Raw genomic sequence first — 7,651 nt, forward strand, 5'->3', positions numbered from 1 at the left:
AATTAAGTACCTTACTTTAATAGATTTCCATTCAAATTGACAAAATTAGCTTTTTAGCAAAAGTATATTTCTCAAGCAAGAATTTTGCTAGGACTGTCTGGGAGTGGTCTGAGTGGGGAGGGGAAAAGTGAAAACTAGCTGTCAGAGGTTTGGAACTCTCTTTGTTATTGGTCTATTAATCAATTTACTGCATGGTGATGTCACCACGGAAAGCTGAAACTCCCGTCTATGCAAACCTGCTGATTAGAAGGTCCTGTGTAGATTGTATTTTCAACCAGCAACTATCAGGAAATAACACTGATCAGTTTTAGTTTCATCATCTGTTGTACAACATTATATAAAATACATAAAAACAGAATGTTGACTGCACTGCACCTTTAAAATTTGGCATCAAAATGAACATCGACAGGCTATATCTTAGTTTACTTTTTAATAGAACATTAATAGGAACTCACACTTGTATTGAATTTAGTTAAAGGCACAATCTGTAATACCAACAGCCTGAGTATCACTTTATTTGGTCAACTGAGGGATGAAGCTGGACACAGACACACACACACACACACACACACACACACACACACACAAATAAGGATATTGTAGGCAATTATAAGGACATTGCAAGAGTAACTTTCTCCTACATTCTCTAAAAACATGAATAGAGTCACCACCAACCACATCACTAGATAGGGTACTGACTTTCATATACACCTTTGGCAGGGACAGGAATACACTTTGTTAGAGCCAATTTGGACATATTTGTGTAAAAATGTAATTTGTGTAATAAGTATATGATGAAATATTAGGTACGTACCTTTATGATTTATATTTACCTGATAGAGATGAATTCATTTGTTGTTAGATTCATTTCGTTTTTGGCCCTTTCATTGTACTGTGGTACGTGTGTTAGGATAAAGGCAGGAAGTTGGTCCTTCGGGGGGAGGAGTCCTAGCTAGACGCTGGAGCGGTATAGTCTTTTGACAATACAGACATACAAACAGGTCATATTATGCATTTTCCATGTCAATTAATCTATGCTTTAAGTTGATTGGAGAATCATTTTATATTGTTAGATATGATAAGAATAAACCTTTTTGTTGCACCATATCCCTGGATCTCATTTAATGTTTTGGCCGTTTGGAAACCTTGAGTGTGGACTGTATGCGTACGAAGCAACCCCGCTTTCAGGCTAGGGCAGTGGCTATGGCAAAGAGGAAAGGAAGCCACTACTGTAATTAAATTCAATACATCTTTATTCTCCCTGAAGGGCAATTCTTGTGTACTGTAAAAATATGTTTAATATATATCCATCGACAAGGGAAGATTAAAAAACCTAGAATATAGAGTCACACATGTACAAGTTATACAGTAAATATACACTGCTCAAAAAATAAAGGAACACTAAAATAACACATCCTAGATCTGAATGAATGAAATATTCTTATTAAATACTTTTTTCTTTACATAGTTGAATGTGCTGACAACGAAATCACACAAATTATCAATGGAAATCAAATGTATCAACCCATGGAGGTCTGGATTTGGAGTCACACTCAAAATTAAAGTGGAAAACCACACTACAGGCTGATCCAACTTTGATGTAATGTCCTTAAAACAAGTCAAAATGAGGCTCAGCAGTGTGTGTGGCCTCCACGTGCCTGTATGACCTCCCTACAATGCCTGGGCATGCTCCTGATGAGGTGGCGGATGGTCTCCTGAGGGATCTCCTTCCAGACCTGGACTAAAGCATTCGCCAACTCCTGGACAGTCTGTGGTGCAACAGTGGCGTTGGTGGATGGAGCGAGACATGATGTCTCAGATGTGCTCAATTGGATTCAGGTCTGGGGAACGGGCGGGCCAGTCCATAGCATCAATGCCTTCCTCTTGCAGGAACTGCTGACACACTCCAGCCACATGAGGTCTAGCATTGTCTTGCATTAGGAGGAACCCAAGGCCAACCGCACCAGTATATGGTCTCACAAGGGGTCTGGGGATCTCATCTCGGTACCTAATGGCAGTCAGGCTACCTCTGGCGAGCACATGGAGGGCTGTGCGGCCCCCCAAAGAAATGCCACCCCACACCATGACTGACCCACCGCCAAACCGGTCATGCTGGAGGATGTTGCAGGCAGCAGAACGTTCTCCACGGCGTCTCCAGACTCTGTCACGTCTGTCACGTGTGCTCAGTGTGAACCTGCTTTCATCTGTGAAGAGCACAGGGCGCCAGTGGTGAATTTGCCAATCTTGGTGTTCTCTGGCAAATGAAAAACGTCCTGCACGGTGTTGGGCTGTAAGACTTTTCTCATTTTGTCTGTCATAGTTGAAGTGTACATATGATGAAAATTACAGGCCTCTCTCATCTTTTTAAGTGGGAGAACTTGCACAATTGGTGGCTGACTAAATACTTTTTAGCCCCACTGTACACCTTAGCCAAATACATTTAAACTCAGTTTTTCACAGTTCCAGACATTTAATCCTAGTAAAAATTCCCTGTCTTTGGTCAGTTAGGATAACCACTTTATTTTAAGAATGTGAAATGTCAGAATAATAGGAGAGACAATTATTTATGTAATCTTTTATTTCTTTCATCATATTCCCAGTGGGTCAGAAATTTACATACACTCAATTAGTATTTGGTAGCATTACCTTTAAATTGTTTAACTTGGGTCAAACATTTCAGGTAGCCTTCCACAAGCTTCCCACAATAAGTTGGGTGAATTTTTGGCCCATTCCTCCTGACAGAGCTGGTGTAACTGAGTCAGGTTTGTAGGCCTCATTGCTCACACACACACTTTCAATTCTGCCCACACATTTTCTATGGGATTGAGGTCAGGGCTTTTTGTGATGGCCACTCCAATACTTTGACTTTGTTGTCCTTGAGCCATTTTGCCACAACTTTGGAAGTATGCTTGGGGTCATTGTCCATTTGGAAGACTCATTTGCAACCAAGCTTTAACTTCTTGACTGATGTCTTGAGATGCTGCTTCAATATATTCACATCATTTTCCTGCCTCATGATGGCATCTATTTTGTGAAGTGCACCAGTCCATCCTACAGCAAAGCACCCCTTCAACATGATGCTGCCTCCCCCGTGCTTCACGGTTGGGATGGTGTTCTTCGGCTTGCAAGCATCCCCCTTTTTCCTCCAAACATAATGATGGTCGTTATGGCCAAACAGTTCTATTTTGGTTTCATCAGACCAGAGGACAATTCTCTCAAAAGTACGATCTTTGTCCCCATGTGCAGTTGCAAGTCATAGTCTGGCTTTTTATGTCGGTTTTGGAGCAGTGGCTTCTTCCTTCCTGAGTGGCCTTTCAGGTTATGTCGATATAGGACTCGTTTTACTGTGGATATAGATACTTTTGTACCTGTTTCCTCCAGCATCTTCACAAGGTCCCTTACTGTTGTTCTGGGATTGATTTGCACTTTTCACACCAAAGTACGTTCATCTCTAGGAGACAGAACGTGTCTCCTTCCTCAGCTGTATGACGGCTGCGTGGTCCCATGGTGTTTATACTTGCATACTATTGTTTGTACAGATGAACGTGGTACCTTCAGGCGTTTGGAAATTGCTCCCAAGGATGAACCAGACTTGAGGACAAACATTTTTTTTCTGAGGTCTTGGCTGATTTCTTTTTATTTCCCAGGATGTCAAGCAAAGAGGCACTGAGTTTGAAGGTAGGCCTTGGAATATATCCAATGGTACACCTCCAATTGACTCAAATTAGGTCAATTAGCCTATCAGAAGCTTCTAAAGCCATGACATCATTTTCTGGAATTTTCCAAGCTGTTTAAAGGCACAGTCAACTCAGTGTATGTAAACTTCTGACCCACTGGAATTGTGATACAGTGAATTATAGGTGACATAATCTGTCTGTAAACAATTGTTGGATAAATTACTTGTGTCATGCACAAAGTAGATGTCCTAACCGACTTGCTAAAACTATAGTTTGTTAACAAGAAATTTGTGGAGTGGTTGAAAAACGAGTTTTAATGACTCCATCCTAAGTGTATGTAAACTTCCAACTTCAACTGTACATGTAGGTAGAGTTATTGAAGTGACTATCCATAGATGATAACAGCAGAGTAGTAGCGGTGTAAAAGAGGGGGGCAATGCAAATAGTCTGGGTAGCCATTGATTAGATGTTCAGGAGTCTTATCACTTGGAGGTAGAAGCTGTTTAGAAGCCTCTTGGACTCGGCATTCCGGTACCACTTGCCATGCAGTAGCAGAGAGAACGGTCTATGACTATGTTGGCTGGAGTCTGACAATTTTTAGGGCCTTTCTCTGATACTGTCTGGTATAGAGGTCCTGGATGGCAGGAAGCTTTGTTGTACTGGGCCGTACACACTACCCTCTGTAGTGCCTTGCGGTCGGAGGCCGAGCAGTTGCCATACCAGGCAGTGTGTATGTGCCCTCTTCTTGTCTTGGTGTGCTTGGACCAGTTTGTTGGTGAAGTGGACACCAAGGAACTTGAAGCTCTCAACCCGCTCCACTACAACCCTGTGGATGAGAATGGGGGCGTGCTTGGTCCTCTTTTTCCTGTAGTCCACAATCATCTCCTTTGTCTTGATCACGTTGAGGGAGAGGTTGTTGTCCTGGCACCACATGACCAGATCTCTGACCTCCTCACTATAGGCTGTCTTGTCGTTGATCAGACCTACCACTGTTGTGTCATCAGCAAATGTAATAATGGTGTTTGAGTCATGCCTGGCCATGCAGTCATGAGTGAACAGGGAGTACAGGAGGGGACTGAGCACGCACCCCTGATGGATGTGTTGTTACCTACCCTTACCACCTGGGGGTGTCCTGTTAGGAAGTCCACGATCCAGTTGCAGAGTGAGGTATTTCGTCCCAGGGTCCTTAGCTTATTGATGAGCTCTGAGGGTACTATGGTGTTGAACGCTGAGCTGTAGTCAATGAATAGCATTTCAAAGCACTTCATGCCTACAGACGTGAGTGCTACGGGTCAGTAGTCATTTAGGCAGGTTACCTTAGTGTTCTTGGGCACAGGGACAATGGTTGCTTGGGCACACGGACAATGGTGGTTTGCTTAAAACATGTTGGTATTACAGACTCGGACAGGGAGAGGTTGAAAATGTCAGTGAAGACACTTGACTGTTGGTCAGCACATGCTCGCAGTACACATCCTGGTAATCCGTCTGGCCCTGCGGCCTTGTGAATGTTGACCTATTTAAAGGTCTTACTCATATCGGCTGCGGAGAGTGTGTTCACACAGTCTTCCGGAACAGCTGGTGCTCTCATGCATGCTTCAGTGTTATTTGCCTCGAAACGAGCATAGAAGTAGTTTAGCTCGTCTGGTAGGCTCGTGTCACTGGGCAGCTCTCGGCTGTGCTTCCCTTTGTAGTCTGTAATGGTTCTTTGTAGTCTGTAATCTGACGAGCATCAGAGCTGGTGTAGTACGATTAGATCTTAGTTCTGTATTGACGCTTTGCCTGTTTGATTGTTTGTCGGAGGGCATAGCGGGATTTCTTATAAGCTTCCGGGTTAGAGTCCCTCTCTTTTTGAAAGCGGCAGCTCTAGCCTTTAGCTCAGTGTGGATGTTGCCTGTTGGCTTCTGTTTGGGGTATGTATGTACGGTAACTCTGGGGATGATGTCATCGATGCACTTATTGATGAAGCCAATGACTGATGTGGTGTATTCCTCAATGCCATTGGAAGAATCCCGGAATATATTCCAGTCTGTGCTAGCAAAACAGTCCTGTAGCTTTTCATCTGCTTCATCTGACCACTTTTTTATTGATCGAGTCACTGTTGCTCCCTGCTTAAATTTTTGATAGTAAGCAGGAATCAGGATAGAATTATGGTCAGATTTGCCAAATGGAGGGTAACGGAGAGCTTTGTATGCATCTCTGTGTGTGGGGTAAAAGTGGTCCAGAGTTTTTTTTTTGCTGATAGAAATTTGGTAAGACCAATTTAAGTTTCCCTGCATTAAATTCCCCGGCCACTAGGAACGTCGCCTCTGGGTGAGCATTTTCGTGTTTGCTTATGGTGGAATACAGCTCATTGAGTGCGGTTTTAGTGCCTGCCTCAGTCTGTGGAGGTATGTAGACAACTACGAAAAATACAGATAAAAAAACCCTGGTTAGATAGGGTATCTCATGATAAGCTGTAGACCACACTAACTCAGGCGAGCAAAACCTCAAGACTTCGTTAGATATCGTGCACCAGCACCAGTTGTGTCACCAGAGACTCTGGGTTCGCGCCCAGGCTCTGTCGTAACCGGCCGCAACCGGGAGGTCCGTGGGGCGACGCACAATTGGCATAGTGTCGTCCGGGTTAGGGAGGGCTTGGCCGGTAGGGATATCCTTGTCTCATCGCGCACCAGCGACTCCTGTGGCGGGCCGGGTGCAGTGCGCGCTAACCAAGGTTGCCAGGTGCACGGTGTTTCCTCCGACACATTGGTGCGGCTGACTTTCGGGTTGGATGCGTGCTGTGTTAAGAAGCAGTTGGTTGGGTATCGGAGGACGCATTACTTTCAACCTTCGTCTCTCCCGAGCCCATACGGGAGTTGTAGCGATGAGACATGATAGTAGCTACTAACAATTGGATACCACGAAATTGGGGAGAAAAAGGGGGTCAAATTTTTTAAATAAAATATAGAAATAAGATATCGTACACCAGCTGTCCTATTATGGTTCGGGTTTGTGTGTGTGTGTGTGTGTGTGTGTGTGTGTGTGTGTGTGTGTGTGTGTGTGTGTGTGTGTGTAATTAGTGTCACGGCTGGCTGAAGGACTGGACCATGGTGCAGCATGGTAAGCGTACATTTTCTTTATTTAAAAATGACGCCGACAAAACAAAGAACAAAACCAAACCGTGAAGCTTTGGGCTATGTGCCCTGAACAAAGTCAAAATTAACTTTCCACAAAACAGGTGGGGGAAAAGGGTACCTAAGTATGGTTCTCAATCAGAGACAACGATAGACAGCTGTCCCTGATTGAGAACCATACCAGGCCAAGCAATAGAAATACAAAACATAGAAAAAAGGACATAGATGCCCACCCTAGTCACACCCTGGCCTAACCAAAATAGAGAATAAAAAGCCTCTCTATGGCCAGGGCGTGACAATGACCTAATATTCTTTATGTCCATTCAGAAAGGCTACTTTAGGAAACTGTCTTGATTCCATAATATAATGGAAATGATTATAACATTCTTTAAATTTAAGCAAATCAGGATGATCATCATATGTGTGAGGAATGACGGCATCTGACAATTTCGTGTTTCTTTTGAGTCCTTAATGCCATGCAACTGAAGCTGGGATTGAGGGGGAATTTTGGTCTGATGAGTATTTTTCTCCACTCATACCGGAGTAATAAAGGACTAATTATTTTTCATTATTTTTTATTTCATTCGGTTTTTTTTCTGCGCCCCTACTTCCCGCGCTATGCATATTGAACATTGAGATTGCCAAAGGCCACTGTCTTTGGCAAATGACAGCAGTGGCAAGGAATGGAACGTTCATGAGAAAGACTGCTACCCAGTGTCACGTTCTGACCTTAGTTCCTTTGTTTTGTCTTTGTTTTAGTATGGTCAGGGCGTGAGTTGGGGTGGGCAGTCTATGTTCCTTTTTCTATAATTTGGGATTTGCGTTCCTGACTGTAGGCTATGTCTTGTTATTGGACTACCC

The sequence above is a fragment of the Oncorhynchus nerka genome, linkage group LG21 (genome assembly GCF_034236695.1).
Source record: "Oncorhynchus nerka isolate Pitt River linkage group LG21, Oner_Uvic_2.0, whole genome shotgun sequence".
NCBI classification, from domain to species: domain Eukaryota; kingdom Metazoa; phylum Chordata; class Actinopteri; order Salmoniformes; family Salmonidae; genus Oncorhynchus; species Oncorhynchus nerka.